We start from the raw sequence: 27757 nt of genomic DNA on the forward strand, positions 1-27757 counted from the left end.
AACACCTACATGTTCCACTCTGAAACATTTATAATGCACGTTAATATACTAAAGGTTCTGAGAAGTCCTGCAGTAAAGAAACCCATTTAACCCTGAATAACCCAGCATGCAGCAAAGTGATCTGATCCTAGAATTCTTTTTCACGTAACACAGTAACATCTCATAGGACTTACATTTATAGCCACAATATGAGAATCAAAAGATAAATTTTGAGGTAAACACATCTCACTGAAAGCCAATCTGTATATTCTACCATCTTTATTGACATTACTGTTACTAGAATATATATATATATGGCATAATACAAAATTGAGGCGTTAGTCATGACTACAGTATTATTTCTTAAACAGATATGACACAAAGTAATTCTCCTAAGAAATTAAACATTAATCTAAAAATCAATTTTGAAAGCAAATAGATTTTTGCATGAAATGCTTTAAACTAGCTTAGAGAAACAAAACTAAACACAGAACACACAGAGACACACACACACTTCAATCCTAGAGAATCATCTACTTTGTAACTTCTTACATCAATAGTCAAGACAGAACTTCCCTGGTGGTGCAGTGGTTAAGAATCCGCCTGCCAACACAGGGAACACGGGTTCGAGCCCTGCTCCAGGAAGATCCCACATGCCATGGAGCAACTAAGCCCATGCGCCACAACACCTGAGCCTGTGCTCTAGAGTCCGTGAGCCACAACTACTGAGCCCATGTGCCACAACTACTGAAGCCCGCCCGCCTAGAGTCTGTGTTCCTCAACAAGAGAAGCCACTGCAATGAGAAGCCCGTGTGCCACAATGAAGAGTAGCCCCTGCTCACTGCAACTAGAGAAAGCCCGCATGCAGCAACGAAGATCCAATGCAACCAAAAGAAAGAAAGAAAAATTAAAAAAAAAGTCAAGGCAATGAGTAGTTCAAATGACCTTACTGTTAGAAAAGGTTACTGAAGTGTTTTCCAGAAGGTTCGTAAAATAATTCTAGGAAGTTGGTATAAGAAGAATTCTGAAGGTCTTAACCGTGGGCTAAAACTCTGTAAAAGTATTGATACTACATACATAGCAAAGCGGATATGAAGAAAGTTATGGTTTCAATCAAACAATTGCCAGACTTTCCACTTAATTTTCCAAAAGAAAGTAGCCTGGCAGAGGTTAAAGGTATAAGGTAAATGACACCTTCCACTAAGAGTTTGACATTGCTACAGACACTGCTGGTTGACCATCCGCCAACTATTCCTCCTGGCTCCTTCCTAACACACCTCAGATGTTGTTCTCTATCCTCCTCCACATGACTGTGAGCTTCACTAAGATCATCAATGCAATCCCATTCTCCTTGCCAGAAGTCTGTTTAGGAATGGACCTCTGAAGCAGTTCTGGCTAATGAGATAATCAGGGAAGGTCTGCTGGAAGCTCCTGGGTACACTCACAAAAAGATACACACATAAGAGCTTCCCTGGTGGGGCAGTGGTTGAGAGTCCGCCTGCCAATGCAGGGGACACGGGTTTGTAACCCAGTCCGGGAAGATCCCACATGCCGCGGAGCGGCTGGGCCCGTGAGCCATGGCCACTGAGCCTGCGCGTCCGGAGCCTGTGCTCCGCAACGGGAGGGGCCACAACAGTGAGAGGCCCGCGTACCACAAGAAAAAAACAACAACAACAACAAAAAAAACCACACACATAAGAAGGGACGTTCTCTTAAATAACGTTGTGTTTGCAGTGACACTCGGACCTGAAGAGTCATCTTAGGACCTTGAGGGCAGCTAACCTGAGAACAAAGCCAACATTGTGAACAAGAGCAGATGGAAAAACCAGGAATCTGTTTCCTTGATTATGTCATTGAATCGATGACTCAGCCTCTAGGCTTTTTATGTGATAAAACAAGTTTCCTAGTTGTTCCAAGCAGTTGTCATTTAAAAAATTACACAAATAATAATTGAGGAAAGAGGCTTACATATAATAAATTCTGCAATAATGTGCTCCCCAATAAAATGTGATTGGTGGTCTTCCAGTTCTCCTGGCTAGCTAGCACACACTGGTCATTCATTAACTTTGTAACACAGATCCACATACAATTAGATTTTTAGGGCCCCATTTAATACTGTAGAGGTAATCAATGGAAAAATTTATAAGGCTAACTGATTGAGATGGGTGGAAGAAACATGGAAATCATAAAAGTTCATTATCAATTGACTTTCTGCTATAAGGATTTAATATTCAAGTCTTTTAATCAAGAAACAGCAGTATAACAGCATATTAGAGATATGCAGACAACTACCAAGAGAAATAAAAATGGGAATTTGTAAAAGCAGTTGCCTGGGGGGACGGGGCTAGATGAAGGACAAGATGAGATAGGAAACTAGTACTTGTCTTTACAAACCTTTAAGTACTATTTAACTTTTAAAACTTGTTCTAGTACTAAAAGATTTTCTTAAGTGGCACAGTGTAGGAAGCTACACTTACATCACAGTTAAGGCTGAGAAAAGAATGCTTTAGGGGCCACTTTTGAAGACTGTCAAAGAACCATAGAATAAGTGACAATTTTTAATAGCTTGGAACTCAACTAACTTAACAGGACATCATCTGAAAGCATTCTTATTATTCATAAAGAGGAATAAAGGGAAAGTAAGACAGGAGCAGAAATTCCAAATGGCTCTATGGCTCTGGAAGTGCTGAAGGTATGTCCACTTCCTTCCTTCATTAGAAGTAAATACACAGGAAGTAAGACAAAAAACATTCTACCTTTAGCTTGGTTTTTGGAGTTTGAAGTGGGAAGAGAAGCGGGACAATAGGTGTTAAGGCCAAAATGACATGGGCAAGGATAAGACAAGGAGTGGATGGACACAAGTGACATTTAACGTCAAATGCAATGCCTGAAGAATTTAGTCTCAGTGCCATTATGAGTTGGCACAGCATGTCTTCAGACAAGCTGGAGCTCAAGCACTGGAATGTCCTCAAAAGAACTGTCCTGTACTAGTTAATAATATAAAGTGTTAATTCCACTGGATTATCAGGTAATTGGTTTACTTCCGCTATCCCACCACCCACCTCTACTCTCCCAGCACAGGCCTGTAAGAAAAATCTTACTGACTGAAACAGCTATTTTGACGCGGCTCAAAGATTATGACTGCATATTATCAGCTATGTATTTCTATTACCATGTTATGTGTTTAACAGGTGATTACTTATCCATTTTGAATTTTCTTTAAAACAAACAAATAACACATGCTTCCTCTGAGGCAAGCAAAGCTTATCCGACTAATGGCTACCGCACACATAGTTGTACCACAAGAGCGCCATCTAGTGATGAACCAAAAACATAGCAGGTGTTTGTTTAAACTTCCAAGTTACTATACAGCAAAAACAAAATCGTAAAGGAGATTGCTATAACATAGGTATACAGAATTAAAATGTGACACCAACAACTACAAAACGTCTTTTCTGGAAGAATTCTTAAAAACTGTATGATCTGAATTCCTTGGTCTTTGAACTGGTTAATTACACATTCAAACGAAAGATTTTTTAAGAAAATCATTGTATCATAACAATTGTGCATCAGAAATATCTTCATGACATCAGGTATTTGACTTAATTAGCATATCTGAAGAAAATATAATCAAATAAATTAAAAATTTCAATCTGGAGTTTAAGATTACTAAATTATAAAACTGTACTTCAAACAGTAACAACATTGTTTATACTCCTTATATACAGCCTTCATTTTAAGTTTTCTTTTTTTTTTTTCTCAGTCTCAGTCCTTTCATTAAGGCACAGCACTAGTTATTAAAAGGGATTACAGTACTTATTTACTTTGGGCACCTTAATCAGTAGCTACATTTAAAAGATCAAAGGAATATGTTCAAATTCATTGGAAAGAGCAAGTAAACCCACTCAATGTATATATTTAAGCAACATCTTCAGTACTCAAAGGACCTGGCTTGCTAGGTCCTTTGAGTATTGACTTCCAAGTGACATCATCTCTGCCCCACTCCCCCTTTTAAAACTCTATTTATTTCAGATAAAATACTTGGTGTTTTAAAATATATGAGGAGGTATTCCTGGTAACTCAGTTACATTTAAAATTAGTACTGTACTTTCAATTTCACTAGACTTTAAACATTCTTCTTTTCCCAGTTGATTTCCACTAAATAAAGCTATATTCTGAGAACTCACAGTATACACTAGGGAAATCTAAGGAAAATAGCCTCTTGTTAATGAGAATTTAATTCTTGTTAATATATATGGCATATTCCTAAAAATCCAAAATAAGTAATTTTCTAGTAGACATCCAATTCCTAGAAACTTTTTAAGTGAATTAAATGTTAAAAGATTATTTAAGTTATAATACCAACAATACTTCAAGGAACAATAATACTCTTAGGTACTCTTTTCCTTTACACTTACTACGAACTAACCAAGTGAATATGCAATCCATTTTCTATCTGAACAAGCAAATACTCTAAAAAATAAACCTATGATTGAAGAGAAAGATCCAAAGGTATTTTGGCAAAATATTGAACAGAAAGATCCAAAGGTATTTTGGCAAAATATTAACATTTGCTACATTTGAATAGTGGTTGCATAGATGTTACATTATTCCCTGTATTACTCTGAATATGTTTAATTGCTCAAAACAAACAATAAAACCGCACACCATTTCTCTAGAATTCTTATTAACACTGAGAAATCTGACTAAATCAGCCACATTTTATTTTATGCAATATGTAGATCTTTTTTTTTTAAACTGCAGTGCAGAAGTTGGCACTATGATCAGAACTGCACTATCCAATACGGTGACTACTGAGCATCTGAAATGTGGCTAGGGAAATTGAGAAAGTGAATTAGTTTATTTGATACTCAAGTAAGTCAGTTACTGAAATACTTCTAAGCATGTATGGAACAACTTGGATATGTGAATCTACTGCTTCAAGTGTAAATTTTATGAAATTTAAATTCAGATCAAGTATTTTTGATAAAAATTTTAGCATCCAAACTGAGAGGTGCTCTAAGTGCAAAATACACAGTGGATAGTATGAAAAAAGAATGTAATATCTGAATCTCTTTACATATGTTAAAAATATTATGGATAAACAGTTGACCCTTGAACATGGATTTGAACTGTACAGGTCTACTTACACTCGGATTTTTTCCAATAAATATATTAGAAAATTTTTTGCAGATTACACAACAGTTTGAAAAAGCTCACAGACAAACCACATAGCCTAGGAAAATTGAAAAAAATAAGAAAAAGTTAGGTATGTCATGAATGCATAAAATATATGTAGATACTGGTCTATCCTCACATAGTTATAAGGTGAGTAATATTTAATATAAAATTAATAATGAGGGCTTCCCTGGTGGTGCAGTGGTTGAGAATCTGCCTGCTAATGCAGGGGACACGGGTTCGAGCCCTGGTCTGGGAGGATCCCACATGCCGTGGAGCAACTAGGCCCGTGAGCCACAACTACTGAGCCTGCGCGTCTGAAGCCTGTGCTCCGCAACAAGAGAGTCCGCGATAGTGAGAGGCCCGCGCACCACGATGAAGAGTGGCCCCCTCTTGCCACACTAGAGAAAGCCCTCGCATAGAAACGACGACGCAACACAGCAAAAATAAATAAATTAATTAATAAACTCCTACCCCCAACATCTTCTTAAAAAAAAATTAATAATGAGTTAGTTTTCTTACTGTTTAACTTTGCTTTCAAAGAATTACATTACCGTACAGTATGCCCCTCTCTCTGATAATTGGAGAAACTGTGTATCAGCCTATCATCACAGGTAAGCAGTTTAAAAAAAAAGTAACGGCGGTCTGGTGGTTAAAACTCCATGCTTCCAATGCAGGGGGTGCGGGTTCGATCCCTGGTGGGGGAATTAAGATCCCGCATGCCACTTGGCGTGGCCAAAAAAAAAAAAGGTAACAATGTTTCTAATACTATATTATGAATATGACTGTAATACTGTATGCCATAAAAATTTTATAATCATTCATTCATTAGTGTATAGGCTAGGCTACTGTGAAGCAATTGTATTGATTATTAACACTAGGCTACCATAAAGCCATCACATTGCTGCCTCTTCGTTATCAATGCATGAATTGTTACACCTGTAAATAAAAATGAATTTCTTTTTCACATTATCTTATCACTTTTGATGTCTAGTGTTAGCAATATGTATAACATCTACACTGTTTTGTATCATATAAGACAATATCGATGTAGGTACTGACAGGTGATTCATCTCGTAAACAGATGATATATACTTAATGATATTGATAAGTACAATACTGTAAATGTATTTTCACTTCCTTATGATTTTCTTAATGACGTTTCATTTTTGTCTAGCTTATTGTATTATAAGAATATACTATATAATACATATAGCATATAAAATATGTGTTAACCAACTATTAATGTTACTTGTAACAGTACTTGTCAATAATAGGATATCAGTAGTTAGGTTTTGGGGGCGTCAGAAGTTATAAGCAGATTTTTGACTGAGTGGGAGGTTGGTTCCCCTAACCCCAGCACTGTTCAAGGGTCAACTGTATTGTCAACATATATTAAAATTTATCTTACCTTTTAGAAACTGTAAATTTAAAATTACATGTATTACTCATACTGTATTTCAAGTGGAAAATACTGGACAATTTTTGTAGCCACTTCCTTACTGATAGACATATAGGTTGTTCCAATTTCTGCACTATTACAAACAATGACCCTGTATGTTCACTTGTGTACACATGCAAGAGAGATACTAGAAGCTGAATTCCTGGTCACGGGGTATGCACCATAGCACATTTCTGTATTGCTTCTCACAACACATGTACCAGTTTATACTTTAATAGTCTAATATTATTTCCTCCCAACACTTGGTAAGGTCCAAGTAATTTGTGCCAACTTGATGGGCATGAAACGGTATTTCACCATTGCTGAATTTGCACATCCCTGATTACTAGTGAGGCTAAGGAGGTCTTCATATATTTCTGGGCCATTTGAGCCCAAAAGATTTCTACCCTTATTCCTAAGCTTGTTTAAAACCCTATCTTAGCTGCAGAGAGTGAAAAGACCAGAATCCAAAGTCATCACTCAAACTATATGCATGGAAACATCTCATATATACAATTCTAACCACATGTTAGAATTTAGGTGGACTTAATTAAGGTGAACACCCACTAACATAGAGAAAGGCAGAGTTGCTTATTTTTCTAAATCTGATGACATTTAATGTTTAAAAATCAATATAGTATAGATATAGCATATATATTCTGCTATTTTTCAAAGGTAAATTACAGTTCTTTGGTATAAAATTTAGTTTTCATATTTTTGTACCAAATTGTTTCTGACATGCCTTAAAATTTTCTCCTTTGTGGAGGGGCGAGTAAAATGGAAAATGTGTATTAGTCAAATTTTTAACTTAGAGTCATCAAAAAATTTTTCTGTCTTAGCATCAAAAAATAATTTTAACAGATAAAACATATTTAATATTAAACTAGAGGTCAAAAGTAACAACACAATTCTCTTCTCAAATACATTAAACTCCCGGATGCTTTCCAAATAGTAAACGCCACCAGTCCATTCCCACTCTGTTTCTCTCTGCAATTTTCATTCCAACAGCCCTCAAGCTTGGAAGTGATTCTCACTTTCATCTGATCAAGTTTCCTCTAGTCACAGCTAATAATTAGATTTATCTCTTTTCTGAGTGGTCCTCAAGTAGTTTAGCTACAAGTCCGACCAATGAACAGCATCTGGTATTTTATGCATGGTCGCCACACATTCCCAGTATCTCAGGATTACCTAGCTTTCATACTGTTTTATTTTTCCATTGAAAAAGGCTGTACTAAATATAACTAAATGTGACCTATGTTTTCCATTTTTGTCGGCTTTTCAGGTAACAAAAATCATAGGCAAAACTATCAGATGCTGTGTCCCAATTTGGGGTTTTGCAAATACAATCAATCCCTGTAATTATGTGGTGTTTTGCTCAAATGCATTAGATCTATTACACAACAACTGTGTTAACAATTCAGTCATTATGGTATCACAAAAGCCCAAACAAACACATTTTCTGACTGTGAAGTTATTTAACATTTTTCACTGACCAAAAATTTGATTCAACAGTACAGTAAGCTAGATTTGGTTGTTTGTTTCCTCTTTATCTTTTCTGAAAATGAATTTAGTAGAGGTAAAGGGAGGCTGACTTCTGAGCTACCTGGAAGAGATAATCACTAAAGATAAAAGAGCACCTGACAAGATATAGTACTCCAGAGCTTATGAGAGTGTTTTTCAAACACTGGGTCACAACCCAGAGGGTTATAATTAATTTAATGGGCATTTTAAGAAATGAATGAGAATGTAAAACATCAGACTGTATCACACTTGGTAAGGGTATATGTATCATTTCATGAAACTTTTGGCTACATATTTATATATGCTTGTCACAAAGCAGGATGTCTTTTTTTTTTTTTTTCCTACTGTGGATCAAAAAGTTTAAAAACCTAGAGATAAAAAATGCTTTTACTTAATGTTTATGAAAACTCTGTGAAGCAGGTATACAACACCCATTTCATAGTACAAAAGCATAGGTCCTAAGTGACTTATCCAAAGTCACACAGCTAGAAAATGATATAATAAGCGTATTTTTTAAAAAATGCAAATGGAAATGAAATTCAACCTCACTAGGAATCAAAGAACTGCAAATTAAAACCATGAGTTATCATTTTTTCACCTGTCAAAACAAATAAAAGGAAATCTTTTATTTTTTTAATGAAAAAATTCAATGTTTGAGTTTAAGGAAATCTGACACTTTCAGAAACACCTAGTGGGGGTATAAATTAGTAAAGGCTTTACAAAAACACTTTGACAATGCATATCAAAAGCTTTAAATTTCTGTGCATATCCTTTGACATAGCAATTCCATTCTAGGAACTTACCTTAAGGAAATTATATATATATATGCAGATATTTAGCTATAGGGATGTATCACCACATTGTTTATGATAAGCAAATATTGTAAATTAAAACATCTAATGACATAAGATCAAATAAATCATGGTAGATCCACATAACGAAATCCTATGTAGCCATTAAAAAACAAAGTTCCAGAATATTCAGTGACATAAGGTGTCCAATATAGTAAGTGAAAAGAGTTTATGTAAAACTGTTTACACAGCACAATTCAATTTTTGTTTAAAAATTTATCTGCAGTTGAATCCTGAACAACGTGAGGGTTAAGGGCACCAATACTCTGAGCAGTCAAAAACCCAAGTACAACTTTACAGTCAGCTCTCTATATCCTTGGATTCAACCAACCTTAGATCGTGCAGTATCGTGATATGTATCTAGCAAAAAAAATCCAAGCGTAAGTGGACCCTCGCAGCGCAAACCCGTGTTGTTCAAGGGTCAACTGTATATTCAGAGAAAAAAATCCATGGAAGATATACTTATATTCTGCCCTTGCCCTGCCTTGCCTTTTCCCAACACAGAAACCAGAGTGATCCTTCTAAAAACTGAAGCTAGTATTTAAATACTCCAGGAAAAAGATAAAGAAGGGGCGAGAGGTTAGGATAAACCAAGTAAGGCAAAATGAGGTTGCTACTGAAGTGGGTGGGAAAATGGTGGTATAGGAGACTGTATTTTCTACTTTTTTGTATGTCTAAAAAATTTCATAATATAGAGTTTTAAAGTAATAAAACCTAAATCAGGTGGAACATTGCTCAAAACCCTCTAATGGCTTCCCATCTAACTCATAGTAAAAGCCAAAGTCCTTAAAATGGTCTAAAGACCTGCCATCAGTGTTTCTCAACCCTGGCTGCATTACAAACACCTGGCCCCAAGCCCTAGAATCACTGGTCTGGTGGGCAGCCCCGCTTCCAAGGTGATTCTCATGTGGAATCACCTCTCAGGAGGAAAAACCACTACAGGATAGGACCCCTGCTCCCTCTCCAACCTTTCTGTAGCTTACTGTCTTGTTTTGTTTTAATTTTTATTGGAGTATAGTTGATTTACAATGTTGTGTTAGTTTCAAGTGTAGAGCAAAGTAAATCAGTTATACCTATACATATATTCATTCTTTCTTTTTTTTAGATTCTTTTCCCATATAGGCCATTACAAAGTATTGAGTAGAGTTCCCTGTGCTATACAGCAGGTTCTTATTAGTTATCTGTTTTATACATAGTAGTATGTATATGTCAATTCCAATCTCCCAATTTATCCCTCCTCCCCCTTACCCGCTGGTAACCATGAGTTTGTTTTCTACATCTGTGACTCTACTTCTGTTTTGTACGTAAGTTCATTCATACCCCTTTTTTTAGATTCCACATATAAGTGATATCATATGATATTTGTCTTTCTCTGACTTACTTCACTCTGTATGACAATCTCTAGGTCCATTCATTTTGCTGCAAATGGCATTATTTTGTTCTTTTTTATGGCTGAGTAATATTCGAAAAGATACATGCACCCCAGTGTTCACTGCAGCACTGTTTACAATAGCCAGGACATGGAAGCAACCTAAGTGTCCATCAACAGAGGAATGGATAAAGAAGATGTGGCACATACATACAATGGAATATTACTCAGCCATAAAAAAGAACAAAATGCCATTTGCTTACTGTTTTTTGCCCAGCCACAATGGCCCTCCTTGTTTCTCAAACAATGCCAAGCACACCCTACCTCAGGGCCTTTGCCTGAAGCACTCTTTCCCCTCAGATCTGTCTAGAATCTTCCTTTGCCTCCTTCAGGTGTTTGCTCAAATGTTACTTTCGCAGTGAGGCCTTCCTGGTTGCCCTATATAAAAACTGTAGCCCCTTCCTCTCCTCTCCCAGGACTTCCTATCCCCCTTCTTTTACTGTTCCCCACTGCACTTATCACCATCTGACATACAACATATTTTCTTATTTATTATCCCTCTCCCCCAGCTAAAGTGTTATCTCCTTAAGGGCAAGGATTTTGCCATTTTTAATCAGGGCTGTGTTCCCAGCAACTCAAACACCTGGCACATATTAAGCACCCAGAAAATACTTAACAAATAAGTGAATAAATGACTATATACCAAGACATTAGAGTTGTTGCTGGTGGGATTACAAATGACTTATTTTTTCTTATCTCAACTTTTCAATATGTGAACATGTACTATATTTATAAGAAAAAAATCTGAGCAAACAATATTAATGCAATGTATTTCCTTGCTTTAAAAAAACACAGTTAGTGGAATGTTATCTCGGTGATTACACAAATAAATAGCTATGTAAACATCCAGTGAGCTTTAGATTTGTGCATTTTACTGAATATATGCCTTAAATTTTTAAAAAAGTGAAAGACAGTTAAAAATATTACAGCCTGAGTGATAATGGATTCATCTGGCAAAAAGAGATTTGGAGACACTCTTGCCTGTGGAATACTTCCTACAAATCATCCACAAATCTCCACTGACGCAAGTTTTTTCATCAACTAGGTCTCCTCAGAATTCTTTTCATGGTGTGTAACAATACCTAGAGTTATCCTATACAACAATAATCTAAAACTACTTGTGTGCCTTTAATTGTGAACCAGCAAGCTTGTCCTAAGAAATCCTGTAAAATATCAACTCTAAGAAAGCCAATCATCTAAACCTGGAGAAAGTTCCCTAACTGGTTCTCCAGCTAACAAAGCATAGAAGATGATGATGGATTAACTAAACATTAAGTACAAATATTAGCTGAACCAATTGATAAATAGAAAAGTATCAATTCTGCTAAAGCCTTTGTGTTTGGCAGACATTCCACACTACCTAAGTGGATAGTAACAGAACTCGGATTAAGGTTGCCTCATCCAACTATTCAGTGGCCATTTAGGAACCAGTTCTCTTCAGTTCTTCTGTAAAAGTCTAAAACCTGGATTCTGGACAAAGTGGTAAAATCTACTCTTGAATCTTTCCTACTCAAACATAGCCTCTCATCATGTGAAAAAGTGCTCTAAAGCCTCAATTGAATGCTCTTTTTGAGACATTTGAGAAAAAACAAGTTAGCCTTATTTCTCAAGAAGAGAGCAGTGGTCTTAACAGCAAGGGTACTACAAACAGCACAGGAGCACGGCATGTCATCCTACAACAATTTTACATCATGGTAATAAAAAAAATCATATCAAAAATAAATATGGCTAGAGAAAAATGCAAAGTTTATATGAATTTATAAGCTAGGCCATAACACTTTTAAAAAAAATCAACACCTTCCTATCCCCAGTATCCTAAATGCATTCATTCTTTTCTACTATTTTCTACTTTGGCAGAAATATCAAAAGTATTTGTTGAGTCATTTGTAGTGATGTGGATGCACCTAGAGTCTGTCATACAGAGTGAAGTCAGAAAGAAAAAAACAAATACCGTATATTAACACATATATATGGCATCTAGAAAAACGGTACCGATAAACCTAGTGGTCGGGCAGGAATAGAGACACAGACGTAGAGAACAAACCTGTGGACATGGGAGGGGAAGGGGCGGGTGGGATGAACTGAGAGAGTAGCATTGACATATATACACTACCATGTGTAAAATAGGTAGCTAGTGATAAGCAGCTGCATAGCACAGGGAGATCAGCTCGGTGCTTTGCGACGGCCTAGAGAGGTGGGGTGAGGAGGGTGGGAGGGAGATGCAAGAGGGAGGGGATATATATACACATATAGCTGATTCACTTTGTTGTACAGCAGAAACTAACACAACATTGTAAAGCAATTATAATCGAATAAAGATTAAAAAAAAGCCTGCTAACTATTATAAATTCTCCAAGACTAAACTTTCCCTCCCCCTATATTATTAATAGAGCCAGAAGGCAAATTTCTGCTTATCGCAATTTCTTAGAAGAAAGCCTTCACTGAATTAAGATTTAAAGTTCTCCCTTGAATCTCTTAACAGACTAACAACAAACTCCCTTTGGATCCCCATATTATTCAGTATTTCACATGACAGTGCTAGGAAAAAACATGTCTGCTTGCTGTTATGCCGAAACAAGACTACAACTCAACACACTTCTCACTCATTTGTCAAGAAGCTCAGCCATGTTCTGTTTTCCACTGATACTGATCTTATCTCAGGTGTCTGCTGTATCTACTCATATTTCTTTTCAACACTGTATCTTTAACCATCCTGTTTTACCTTGTTCCTGATTTTACAAATTACTGGAAATTCTCTGTAGTAACTGAAAGATTACAGAACTAATATAATAAAAACTGAATAGCTTAAACACTAGTTATTGAATTTTAAAAAGTAATAGTGACAAAAAAGTTGAGTTTTTAACCTTTTGCAGTTGGAATGATAGAACATCTTAACCGTTTCCCTTTTATAAATCAATAAGCATACAACTTCCATCATTTGTGCCAAAGGAAGAGATCCGTAGACTGGATAATTCAAACTAAGAAATTCAAATATGCCACTTTTAAGCCTGAAAACAAAAGCCTAAACTTACAAAATGGATACGTGGTAAATTCTTTGGTTATAATTAACATTTTTGAGAGCTTACCATATGGCCACTGTTATAAGCACTACGCCTGTGTTATTTAATCCTCTCAACCTGTGTGAGGTAGTTGCTATTCACCCTCTTTTGCAGATGAGGAACCTGGGGCATAGAGAGGGTATGTAACTTGCTCAAGATGACACATGGTAGAGCCAGCACACAAACACGGCCTGGCTCCACAGCCCACATCTTTATCCTATACTGACTCCTTGGATGGGAAAAGAATACTTTTGCCAGGTAAACCCGAGTTCACTGATGTAGCCAAATTCTTGCCTGACCTTTGAGCTGAAATTTTGTTGACAGAAGTGGGATAGTATAGCTAGACAACTCTGCTTACTATGCATGTTAAGCACTGTTAAGAGTACTTAAAGGGCTTCCCTGGTGCCGCAGTGGTTGAGAGTCCACCTGCCGATGCTGGGGACGTGGGTTCGTGCCCCGGTCTGGGAAGATCCCACATGCCGCAGAGCGGCTGGCCCCGTGAGCCATGGCTGCTGAGCCTGCGCGTCCGGAGCCTGTACTCCGCAACGGGAGAGGCCACAACAGTGACAGGCCCGCGTACCGCAAAAAAGAAAAAAAAAAAGAGTACTTAAGTGTTTTCATGGGATATATGTATGTGCACTGGCACCACTTACCTTTTGCTTATATTTTGAAAACAATTTGTATTATAACACTTTATTGAAATGATAGTGTAGTTTGGAAGAATCCAAAAACTTACTTTTAGTCATGCCAATTATCATAGTTCTTGAGCTTTCCTTCTGCAAAGGAAGATAACTCTCTGATCTGTATTTTGATACAATAATTTCACCTCTGTAACAAAATACAATAATAACAACAATAACAATAATAGTGTTAGCCTGTCTGAGGTGAAAACATTGGTCTTTGAGACTAAAGTTACTAATTCCAATGTATCTTATATCTGCTTCAGACATTAACTAGGTTTCATCACATGCGGCATTTCTGAAAAGGATTACATGACAGGAATAATACGCATATTTTGATGAAAGAGGAGCTATACACTTGTGAAGATACTTTCTACTTTCTCCTTGTTGTTTTTCCTGTCTTGATTTGGTTTCTTTCTGGCAGAAAACATCTTAAGAATTTAATTCTTCCAGCATTTTATTGAACACTTCTCCTCTGATAAAGAAGTTTTTCCCAGGAAAGTGTTTCCCTTCAGTTTTAAAAATGTAATTCCCTAACTAGTTGTACTTTATACTTTCTGTAAAAGCTGTCTGAACCATTACAGGATTCCTACACACACATGCACGCACACACACACACAGTCAGAAAGGTTAGATTACATACAAACAAGTTTTATAAAGTGGGCTATATGAACTACTTTAGGAAATACTTTTAAAGTCTTTTTCTTATCAATCATCACAACTAAATATTTGTGACGTGGACATAGAAAAAAACATACTTCACTAGGTGAAATTGTAAATAATCAATGTAAAATGGGAGAGCAACAGAAGACTTCAGTAAACTGACAGATCTTTTAAATGTAGGGCTGCAAAAAAAAAATTATACCATGTGAAAAATAGGATTTATTGATATCCTCTTTAAATAACTGTGGAAGGTTGAATAATTGCCCCCAAAGATATCCAGCTCCTAATACCCAGAACTTGTGAATGTTACCTTGTTGGTAAACAGGATTTTGCAGCTGTGATTAAGACTCCTTAGATGGAGAGATTCTTCTGGATTATGCTGGTGGACCCGAAATGTAACCACAAGTGTCCTTATAAGAAGGTGGCAGAGGGAGATTTAACTAAAGAAGAAGCTTATGTGACAAAAGGAGAAGAGTCAGGGAGATTGGAAGATGTTACACTGATGGCTTTGAAATGGAAGAAGAGGCCATGAACGATGAATACAAGGAATGCAGCTCCAGAAAGTGGAAAAGGCAAGGAGACCATTCTCCCCTAGAGCTTCCTGAGGGACTGCAGCCCTGCTGACACCTTGGTTTCACCCCGTGAAACTGATTTTGGACTTCTGACATCTAGAACCGTAAGAGAATAAATGTGTGTTATCTTAATACCAACTTTGTGGTAATTTGTTACAGCAGACAAAGGAAACTAATACACTAACAGACGGTACAAATCTTCAGTTAAAATCTATTAACCCTCTGCCATTTACAGAATTAATTTATTCTAAACTATGTTAAAAATAAGTTTCTCATCATATATCTCAAATAATATGTTTACTTAATAGGAATAGAATAACTGAAAAAAATAGCATAAAATCTTAATAGAAGCAAATTTGAATATATTAAAGCAATTTTAGGCAAGTTGTTTGCCAACTGGGTATTTTCAACTGCAGGTAATTTGATGAAAATTAAAGCTCAAGAATAACTCTTGCCATGGGAAGAGTTACAATAATTGTTCAAGAGTAACAAGAGTAGTTGAGTAGTGACTATTTTCCTCCCATTTCAAACCAACATGTGATTCAAAAGCAGCACTGTTGCAAAATGAAACAGCTAAAAGGAGAAAAGGCAGAGGAAGAAAGTAACATTTTGTTGAATTCCTATTACATGTAAACGCCTTATATAAATTCTCATTTCCATCTCAAAACAACTCTAAGATATAAAAGAAGTTAGATTAAAAACAAACAAACAAACAAAAAAGGACTTGGAGGAGGGGATAGTTTAAATAATTGGCCAAAGGTCACAGCCAGTACTGGTATCTCTAGGATTCAAATCCAAGACCAACTGCAAAGCCCAGGACTTTTCACTACTCCCAAAGAAGAGAATGTTGTCTGGCAATGAAAACTAGACTTAAGTTTCTTTCTTCTTCATTTTTGAATTACTCACTGACTGATTCAAAATCTCATAAGTTATAAATCTTTGTTATTGTCATGCTAACAAATATGTTTTACTTCCTCATTCCCTCTGAGATGAGTGTAATAACTATACAAGTTACTATCTCCATATAAATATTAGAAAATATCCTGCTTCTTTCATTAGGCCCTTCTACAAGAATATTTAAAATACAAAAATATTCAGCACTCAATAAACTAAAATTCTAAATATCTAACACTCAGTCAACAGAAACAGATCCAGAAATGACACAGATGATAGGACTAGTAGACAAGGACATTAAGATAGTTATTATAATGATAGTCCACATGTTCAAGAAGGCAGAGGAAAGCATAAGCATTTTAGGGAGAGACTTGAAGATATATAAAAGCCCCAAATCAGTTTTCTGGAGATGAAAAACAAACTGGATGAAATTAACAGCAAATTAAACACTGCCAAAGGAAAGAAAACTAATTTGAAGATACAGAAATAGAAACTACTCAAAATAAAGCACAGAGAAAAAAAAACACAAAAATAGAGTATCAATGTAATTATTATAGAACAACTTCAAGTAGCCTAATATACATGCAATTGAAATCCTCAAAGATGGGAAGAATGGAAAAAAATATCTGAAGAAATTACTGTTGGAAAATTTACAAACTGGATAATATCCCAAAGCCACAAACCCAAAAAGCTTGACAAACTTGAAGCACAAAGAAACATGAAAAAAACTACACCAAGGGACATCATAATTAAATTGCTTAAAACCAATGATAAAGAGAAAACCTTAAACACAATCTCAGGATTGTGGGGCACATTACATACAGAGGAACAAAGGAAAAATGATAGCAGACTTCTCACTGGAAACAACACAAGCCAGAAGACAGTGAAACAACATCTTAAAAGTATGAAAAGAAAAACTCATCAAGAATTCCCTACCCAGTAAAAACATATTTCAAAAATGAAAGTGAGGGCTTCCCTGGTGGCGCAGTGGTTGAGAGTCCACCTGCTGATGCAGGGGACACGCATTCATGCCCCAGTCCGGGAAGATCCCACATGCCGCAGAGCGGCATGGCTGCTGAGGCTGTGCGTGCAGAGCCTGTGCTCTGCAATGGGAGAGGCCACAACAGTGAGAGGCCCGCGTACCGCAAAAAAAAAAAAAAAAAAAGAAAGTGAATTTAGGGTGATGAAAATATCTTGGAACTAGACAGAGGCGATGTTTACATAACCTCTTCAATGTGCTAAATGCTATATGCTTTAAAATAGTTAATGGTTACTTTCATGTTACATGAATTTTACCTCAAAAAAAAAAACCCTTTAAAAAAATGAGGGTGAACTTATTTTCTCAAGACACACAAAACCTGAAAGAATTCACCATTGGTAGACCTGTACTGTGAGACAATGTTAAAGGGAAGTTTTAGGTAGAAGAAAATGATACCATATGGATATCGATATCTAGAGCTACTCAAAGGAATGAAGAGCACCAAAAATGGTAAATATGTGGGTAAATATAATGTTTTTTGCCTTATTTTAAAAATAATTAAGGGACTTCCCTAGTGGAACAGTGGTTAAGAATCCACCTGCCAATGCAGGGGACATGGGTTCAATCCCTGGTCCAGGAGGATCCCACATGCTGCAGAGCAACTAAGCCCGTGTGCCACAACTACCGAGCCTGCCCTCTAGAGCCCGTGAGCCACAACTACTGAACCTGCATGCCACAACTACTGAAGCCCGCGCACCTAAAGCCCATGCTCCACAACAAGAGAAGTCACCGCAATGAGAAGCCTGCGCACTGCAACGAAGAGCACGCCCTGCTTGCCATAACTAGAGAAAGCCCATGCACAGCAACGAAGACCCAATACAGCCAAAAATAGATTAATAAAATAAATTTTAAAAACATAATTGATTAAGTAAAAATAATAACAATTTATTTTGAGGGTTATGTTATTAATAGAAGTAAAATGTATAATAATAGCACAAACACTATACTACTGTAAGGTTCTTATTATATGTGAAGAGATATAATACCACCTGAAGGTAGAGTGTGATGAGTGCATACTATAAACACTAAAGAATCACTAAACAACAACAAAACATATTTAGAGGTATAGTTAGTAAGCCAACATAGTAAATAAAAGGAATTATAAAATATACTCAAGTAAGTATGCCAAAACAAGGCAAAAGAGCAAGAAGAGAGGGCAACAAAGAATAGATGGGACAAACTGCAAACAAGTAAGATGGTAGACTTAAACCCAAATAATACCAATAATCATATTAAATGTATATGGTCTAAAGACCCCAATTAAAAGGCAGAGACTGTCATACTGGATATAAAGGAACACCTAACCATATGATGTTTATAAGAAAATCATTTTAAAAATCATTTAACATATAAAGACACATGTAGGTTAAAAGTCAAAGTAACCATAAAGTCTACTCCCATCCCCAGATTGCAAGCTCCAAGAGTTTGTTCACCCTTCTGTCTCTGACACTCAGCAACTGGCATGCTATGTTTATTAACTAATAAAAGCCTTTAGAATTTGTGAAAACTTCTACACCACCTAACTATTCCCAGGCCACAATATCTGAGGCACCAACAGCTGTTTTTCTTGCTGTTATCTATATCTCACTTCAAAAAGTCTATTCTCTCTTTCCTACCCAGTCTCCCAGGGGCTGAGAAAGCTGGAACCTAATCTTGTTAGATCTGTGCCAAAAGTAAAAGAACACTGTTTCTGAGTGAGGGTTCGGTTAGCTTTTCTTAAATAAAGTACATCTATTTGGCTGCTCCCTGAGAGTCGTGAGTATTTCTTTGTCAGACCAGCTAGAAGCCTTTTGCCATGAACTGGATCCTAGAGGAATAGGGGAATAGAAAATAGACTTGTGGGTTTAGGTTTAAAAGTACAGGGAGAATAGTAGGAATTCAGCCGTTCAAACTGCTTCCTCCTCCTACCTCCTCTCCCTCACAAAATTTATATATGTGTTTCTCCTCTACCCCATCCTCACCCTAAGCTAACAGTAGGAGATGAACTCTGAGGAGCTAAAGGACTGACTCCTGGTGTTTCTGTATCTCTGTTCCTTTCTTCCAACAAAGTTTGGAATATGCTATTGCTAATGAAAATATGATATATGATGCTTGTATTTGTAAGTTACAAAGAATACATTTTAACATTTCAAAGGATTCTAGGCAAGGTACTGGATATATAACAGGCCTTAACCTTCATGGACTTAAAGAGATAATTACCAACTGTGATCAGTATTGCCAAAGAAAATAGAGAGCTGTGGGAAAGAGTGTGCACATCAGGAATGGAGGAAGAGATTTAGATTGGATAGTTAGCTAAAGAGTGGGAATCGGAGTGATAATAGTGTTTCATAGGCTCAGACAATAGCATGTGTGTGACAAAATGCATTTTCCAAAGATGGCTGCAACAATAACTCCTGTCCCTCTTCTAGAACCATGTCATCTGCCTATCAGGAGGTGGAATTTATGTCCTCTTCCCTTAAATCTGAATGGACCTTTGTGATTGCTAGACCAAAACAATGAGGCCAGAGTGATACAGTATGACTTCTGAGACCAGGTGGCAATAGGCCATCCAGCTTTCAGCCTGGTTCTTGTAGGGCACTCACTCTTCAAACTTGACCACGATGCAGAAAGGAAAGCTAAACAGACTGCGGAGAAGAACCAAGGTCCCTGGCTGAGTTCACAGTCAAGAGCCAACACTATCTTGCCAACCATATGAATGACCCATTTAAAAGTAGATCTCGCAGCCCCCGGTTGAGCCACCCCAGACAGTGCCACACAGAGCAGATATGAGCTGTCCTCACCAAGCTCTACCCAACTTGCATATTGGTGAGCTAGATAAATGATACTGTTGTTTTAGGCCACTCAATTCTGAGTGGTTTGTCATGTAGAAAGAGATAATCAGAACAATGTGGATAGATCTTGAGGCTGGCAAGAGCTTGGCAGTTCCAGAAACTGAAAAATACAGTGTGGCTGCAACACAGAGAGAGAGATAACACCAGCATCAGCAACAACCAACAGTTAATATTTGGTATTTATTATTTTGTATGGCATTGTTTTAAGTGATTTATATGTATTACTTTATCATTAGAATCCTATTGCATATACTCTTAAAACGCTGACTTTAAAATATGGGGAAACCGAGGCACAGAGCAGTTAAAATGACTTGCCCAAGATCACACACTCAGGCAGTCTACTACAAGAGCCTATGCTATGAATAAAGGCGTACTTCCGCTCAAAGGACAGAATGGCATAACATGAGGTGTAGAAAGGCAGATCAAGCCCAGGTTATGCAGATCTTCACAGAATGGGTGGAAGTTCAGGTGTTAGTTTATGAGTAATAGGATACTACTGAACAGTTTTAAGCAGGGTAGTACATGATCTAACTAATATTTAAAAGATCATTCTGGCTGCATGTGAAGAACAAATTAGAAGAAAGGCAATAATGTTTGACAGCAAGGTACTCCTTGAGAATAAAATTAGAAATAACTAAAATATAATGGTTTCACTGAAAGAATATAATTGATGGATCAAGTTGATAATACCAAGCCCCATGATCAACGTTAACATACAAAAAGAGAACTGCCAAGACACTGCTATGTGCCTTCTGGTATAATGCAACAGACAGGAAGTAAACCACAACCATCTATGACATATTCTTAGGGGAAAAATTTCAAACCTGAATCCAATCAAGCCTAGACCTAGCCACAAGTTTACCAAAGACAGGAGAACAGAGGAACAAGTTAAACAACACTGTGAGGATACTGCCTGCCAAATCCAGAATATGTAAAATTCTAGATGACAAATTTGATAAACAGCAAGAAAGGGAGGATGCTGTTATAGATTAAAAGGAACCCAAGAAATGTATCAACCAAGTGCAATGTGTGAAACATGTCTGGAAGCTGATTTGAACAATTCAATGATTTAAAAAGACTGATGAGGTAATTGGGGAGCTCTGATCACTGATCAGATGTTAAGAAATTATTAGTGGGATTTTTTGGTATGATGATAGTATTGTACATATTTTTTTAAATAGTCCTATTTCTTAGTGATACATACTTAATATTTACAGATAAAATTATATCATGTCTAGAATTTGCTTTAAAATAATGTGGAGAGGGACAGGCAGTATAGATGAAACAATATGTGCCATATGTTAATAACTGTTGAAGCTGGATGATGGATGCATAGGGGTTAATTATACAAATCTCTTTAGGTTTTCGTATGCTTAAAACTTTTCTTAATACAAAATTTAAATTTTAAAAATTTAGGAGTCTATCTAAGCTCCCCTAATCCAACTAAAGTGAGGCTGTAAACTCAGGCAGAAATGACAGGCTAATGACTAAGTATAAAACCTCCAAGTGTTTTGCTTTTTCCTTCAAGAATATGCAACACAAAAGCAGATGACGTGTAAGAACAGGCGATTCATGAGAGGTGATTAGGCAGTGCCCCTAGCACTCTCTGGGGGTGAGGGGGTCCCAACAATCCCAGTGGCAGGTGAAGATTGATTCATGAGACTACTGTAGCACTAAACATCCAATCAATTACCTTTACTCGTCAAGCAACCTCCTGATTGCAAGGGTTCCACTGTGGCATTTTTTTCCATGGGAGAGGATGTATTTCTAATGACTTATTAATAAATTGCCATTCTAGTTTATTTATCAGTCGCTTTTAAGTTTTCGCAGTGTAAATCAGTCCATAGAGCCCCAAATCAGACATCCTAAATAAATAACTAGTAAGCCAAACACCCCAGACTTTACAATCTGATAACCACACCAAAATATTGTCAACTTTTCACCACAGAACTTCCTCTGTTATTATAAATCCTGCACATAGTAATAGAGCTATTACTAAAATCTGCACATTTATAATAAATAGAAAATAAATTTCAAAATGGAATAGTTACCATTTATTGAGCGGCTATTAAGTACATCAAGCACTAGATCCTTTGGATACATTTTACTACCTAAATCTTCAATCTAGATGGAGCACATACTATTTCCATTTTACAGATGAAGAAAAGGATGTAAGTGAGCTATTGAAGATCACAAAGCCAAGTTGAGGATGAAGCCAGAATTCAAACCTAGATTTGAGGCTAAACCAAAGAACTTCTTAAATTGTTGTAGGCTAAATAGATTCTTGTGGGTTTTCATGGTTACCAGACCCAAAATATAATCTGTGAGTACATGTTTAATAATTTGAGTACCTAGTGAATGCCAGGCATTCGGTTAAGAGCTATGGGGAATATACAAAGAGGAACCACATATACATCCTATTCTCAGAGAGGTTTCAACTAGAAAAAAATTTTTTCTAATAGAAGATAATTATGTAAGAGTACAAAGTGATAAATGCCACAGGAGAGGTAATATAAAGTGCTAAGAGGATTCAGAAAAGGGAGAGATTTCAAGATTTCAAAATACAAGAAATGTATAAACTTGTTAAACAACCGATTTTTAGGTTGGCTTGTACTAATGGATGGTGTACTGAGTGGTGTATGTACACCACTCAGAAAGAACACAAGGCCAAGCAATAGAAGGCTAGGCTCTACCACCATCTAACATTGGGACTCTGGGCAAAGCCCTCACCTGCTTCACTTAAAAACAACACAGGTACCGACTTACAAGGTTATTTCTGCATCTGAAAACAAAGGGAAACAAAACATTAATTAAAAAAAAAAACCAGGCAGAATATCTCTAAGGTTCTTTCCTCCATCTACATGAAAACTCTACTTGAAAAAGTTAATATACTACTTTAATTTTTAACTTATATTCAAGTTAGACCCAACATTCAGTTACTAAAAGAGGAAAAACAGGCCCTCTGGGGTCAAACAAGTATTTCAACTGCATAAATGCAACACTTTGACGTGAACTGAAATTTCACTCTGCTGCTTAAAATCCTCCAGGGTCCCATGACCTCTGCAGACAGACCCATGGAGGGGACATACGAAGCCCCCTAGCATAACTTGACTTGTAGCCCCTAACAGTAACTGGCTAGGGAAGGAGACTATTTGCACCTTTATACTCAGCCTCTGGGGCAGCTAAAGGGTGTAGAGGAACATATTCCTCAACACCTGTCATGTGCCAAGCAGTGCAGATACAATTTACATTAAAATGTGATCTCATGAGGACTGGAATTTTTGTCTATTATGTTCCCTGCAATATTCCCAGCACCTGAAAAAGTGCTGGGTGCACGGTGGACGCTCAATAAACATCTGTTACTTGAATTAATAGACAAGGCAGTTTCTGCCCTCATGACACTTATGGTCTAAACTAATGCTATCATAAGAATTTAGAAACATATTTTTAGGTAATAAGTATGAGTATATTTTATTCTTTTGTATTTTACTTACCTTTTCCTATATTAAACTCTAATCTGAGTAATTTAATAATATCTGACTTTAAAGATTCTTGTAATTGGTGAACATGTCTAATAAGAAAGACCTAATCAGATATTTAAATAATCTTCTGTAGACCTATTAAGATGACCAACAAGATGACTTAACTATACAAAAGAGTTTTCATAAAAACAGTTGTATGTGCATCTTATAAAATTAATTACAGTAGAATAGGTGATTATTCCTATCACATATAATATTTAAACCTCAACTTCCTTACTGAGAATTAATATTTTCATGGTTCCATCAAGGCCCCCCAAATCAGGATATTCCAAGATAATCAATGAAATTAGAACATTAAACAGCTTAAGTTCTTTGGATATAAAATACAGGAGGAAGGGGTTTATTAATGGGTATTTTATTAGAAGGCGATAAAGTCTAAAATCTTATCTTTGGCTTTCAGTAATACTAGAAGTTAAAAATTTTTTTTCATGTTCTTTATTTAGAAGTCAGAAAAACACAAAACTTAGTTTTAATACCAGAAATTTAACTGTATAAAAACTAGTTATAATAACTGTGATTTATTAAGTAGTTCCTATTGCCACAATGTTTTAACAACTTGTTTATATCTGATCCTTTAACCTTCATAATTCTATCCCCATTTTACAGATGAGGCAACTGAGACATACAAAACTTAAGTAACCTGCCCAAGATCACAGAGCTAAGAGGATCAATAATTTAAATGCAGCCACTGGCTGGTTCAAAAGACCTCATTTGATTTCTAAACTGCTCTGCCTGTATTATGCTATGCTGTTCTATATCACAGCTAGAGCTTCTGCAGCCTAAATCCATCTCTCGAGGTTAAATTAAAAAAAAAAAAAACTTTAAAAAATGGTGCCAGTCCCATCAATTTAGAGCTTGATGGTGAAATTAAACTTTATAGAACAAAAGCTGAAGTAAAATTTATTTCACTTCAAAGTCTGTTTCTTAACTGATTCTAACTACTACAAAAAAGAAAAATGCTGTTCAATTTGCTAGTTAAGACATATTCCCCCAGCATGAAAGTCCCCATAAAAAATAAAATGCTATCCAAGCTGTCATGATAGTGAAACTAGAATTAGCCAAGGAGTACAGGTATTTTGAATGACTAGAAAGAAAACAAAGCCCACCTATCCAAGAAGACTAAGAATATTTACATTTATCAAGAGTAAGAAAGACAGGGTAAGTTAAAGTTGCAAAACTGCTTCCAAAATAGTAATACTATACTGAGTTCTCGACAGGCATCAGAGCAATGTTCGAGTGCTCACGCCAATCAATTAACCTCTGTGACTTTCCCCAGTATGACAGAAGAAAAAATTCAGTAAAGGACCCCTCTACACTCTGGTTCCCCATGAGTGCATGTGTGTTGTGTTTGGCATGTGTACAGGGCACAAGTGAGGGATGGGGAGATAAATATTAAATGGAGCCCCAAAACTCAGGAGAGCTCCAGGACATGCCACAGGACTAGGTTCCAGGATGCTTCCCGCAGACAAGGCTTTAAATGTTAAGAAACTGGTGCCATTCTGGCAAACTTAATACTTACTGGTTGGTTTCCTAAGATAGGAATGTTCTCTACAGAAGGAAAAGGGGACTGGGGTGGGGAAAAGTGGCATATGTAAATAACTCTAAATAGAACACTACCAAAATTGGACATACCTCTTTCGTGCTTCATTTTTAGCAGAATGGAGGCCAGGAAAGCCCTTCTAAGACACAGTTCTTTTCTCCTCAGGTACAGGAGCAACCTGGATTTAGACTGTTTCCACAACAGGAGCACCAAAACCTGTGCTTTAACCTCAGGTGGGCCCTCCAAGCTCCTCACTGTTCATGGTCAGTAATCTCTCCCACTCTTCACCTCTCTTCCCAAGGCTCTGACCAACCTTCATCCTCTACACCAGGGGTCCGCAACCCCCGGGGCCGCGGAATGGTACCGGTCCGCGGCCTGTTAGGAACCGGGCCGCACAGCAGGAGGTGAGTGGTGGATGAGTGAGCGAAGCTTCATCTGTTGCGCCCCATCGTTCCCCAGCGCTCGCATTACTGCCCGAACCATATTTTTTTTTTTTTTTTTTTTTTTTTTTTTTTTTTGCGGTACGCGGGCCTCTCACTGTTGTGGCCTCTCGCGTTGCGGAGCACAGGCTCCGGACGCGCAGGCTCAGCGGCCATGGCTCACGGGCCCAGCCGCTCCGCGGCATGTGGGATCTTCCTGGACCGGGGCACGAACCCGTGTCCCCTGTATCGGCAGGCGGACTCTCAACCACTGCGCCACCAGGGAAGCCCCCGAACCATATTGCTCCCCCAACCCCATGGAAAAACTCTCTTCCACAAAACCGGTCCCCCGTGCCACAAAGGTTGGGGACCGCTGCTCTACACTCTCAGAAGATGGCCTTGTCTTTCATCATTTTCTAGAATACATGCCCATGAAGGCAAGGCTCTTTGTTCACAGATGTAGCTCATATACTTAGAATAGTGCCTGACACATAGCAGGCATTTAGAATATTTGTTTATTACATGAATCAGGGAATGAATTGAGGAAATGGAGTCCCCCAGCTAAGGAACTCCCTCCCAGTCTCCTGCCCTTTAACCTACAAACTTAACCCAATCATATCCTTCCATACATACATCGCTCCAGTCTACAAGGAAGATATGCCTCTTATTTAAGGTTAACTATTTCTCCTGTGCTCCAGATTGCACTCTCTCCCATCTCCTTTCTCAGTAATTATCCCTCTGTACTCTAATTTTTAAATACCCCTAGCTATGGACTCCTTTCTCAGGGCCTAAAATGAATGCTTAGTCCCATTTTGAAAACAAAACCACAACAATTTCTTGAACTCTAGAGCTTGCTGAAGCTACACTCTATTTCAGAGAAGCTTAGTCTTAAAGGAGAAGCCTACACTTATGGTCCCTGCTTCCTCATCCTTCATTAGCACCATCACCTGGTGGCAATTTGGATTCATCCCAGGCTGCTCAAACTTCTCAAGGTAAGGTCGTTAAAGGACCACTACTTACCCAACCTAATAGATACTTTTTGCCTCATTTGATGTTTTTGCTACATTTGATCCTGGCTACTCAATTCTGGAAACTCCCTTTCTTGGCTTTTTGACACTGTTCTCTCACTGTGCTAGCCTGAGAGCTCTCTCAGCTTCTTTGCTGCCCCTTAAATGACTATTCCCCCAGAGAGGCCTGATCTGCCCTTTTCTATAAATATCCTGAATGAGCTCATCCACATTCAAAGTTTCAACCACTACTTATATATTCTAATGATTCCCAAAACTCTATCATCAGCCTAATTCTCTTTTCCTGAATACCAGACCTGGATACCCAACTATAAGACATTCCCACGTAGTTGGCCATAAATACATCAATTTTTACTCAATTTGTCATCTCACCTCACTGCAAACTTGCTTTTCTCCTTGTTCCCTATCTCAGCTAATGGCTGACCAAGCCAATCTCCTTACCCCTCTATATCAACAGGGTTCATTGTCAACGCCTATAGATAGTACTACTTAAATCTCTTTTTGACTTCAGCCCATGTTCTACTCTACCTTAATTCAAGCCATTATTCTTGACTAAGCTGCTGCCATTAACCTATTACACAATTAAACTTGAGGATCTCCAAGACCCCCACTCATTTCTCTCTCATATACACACACCCCTCCTCCAAGTCTAAAACTTCATCCCATATTGTAACCTGAGTAGTTAATCTAAAACACAGGCATGGTATTAACTCTACCAGCTTAAAACTGTTCCTTTGCTCACCACTATGTAAAGCAATGGCCTCTAAAGTGGGGTACAGGAATAAATTATTTTCTCTTCTTTCATTTCTATTTTTATGTTTTATAATATATATGTATGTGTGTTTACACACACACAGTAGGACATGCAACTTATAAATATACACATATGAAGGAATATGCCCAACATCTTTCATTGATATGGGTGCCACAAAAACATGTGGAGACCACTAATCTACAGAAAGTACAATCCTCTGACATGACACAGCCATCATCTGTCCCTGGACTAACTTTCTAGCCAAATCTACTTTTATATTATATCTGAGTTATGCCAAACTACCTTAAACTTTCTAACTAGCATATGCCACCTTTGA

General features: G+C 37.2%; 1 protein-coding gene across 4 annotated transcripts in view; it reads right to left on the bottom strand.

Moving 5' to 3' along the window:
- Positions 1-27757, bottom strand: part of HOMER1 (homer scaffold protein 1) — a 125343-nt gene that overhangs the window by 84040 nt on the left and 13546 nt on the right. The gene's annotated exons all lie outside the window — the stretch shown is intronic.

The sequence above is a fragment of the Pseudorca crassidens genome, chromosome 3 (genome assembly GCF_039906515.1).
Source record: "Pseudorca crassidens isolate mPseCra1 chromosome 3, mPseCra1.hap1, whole genome shotgun sequence".
Classification (NCBI taxonomy): Eukaryota; Metazoa; Chordata; class Mammalia; order Artiodactyla; family Delphinidae; genus Pseudorca; species Pseudorca crassidens.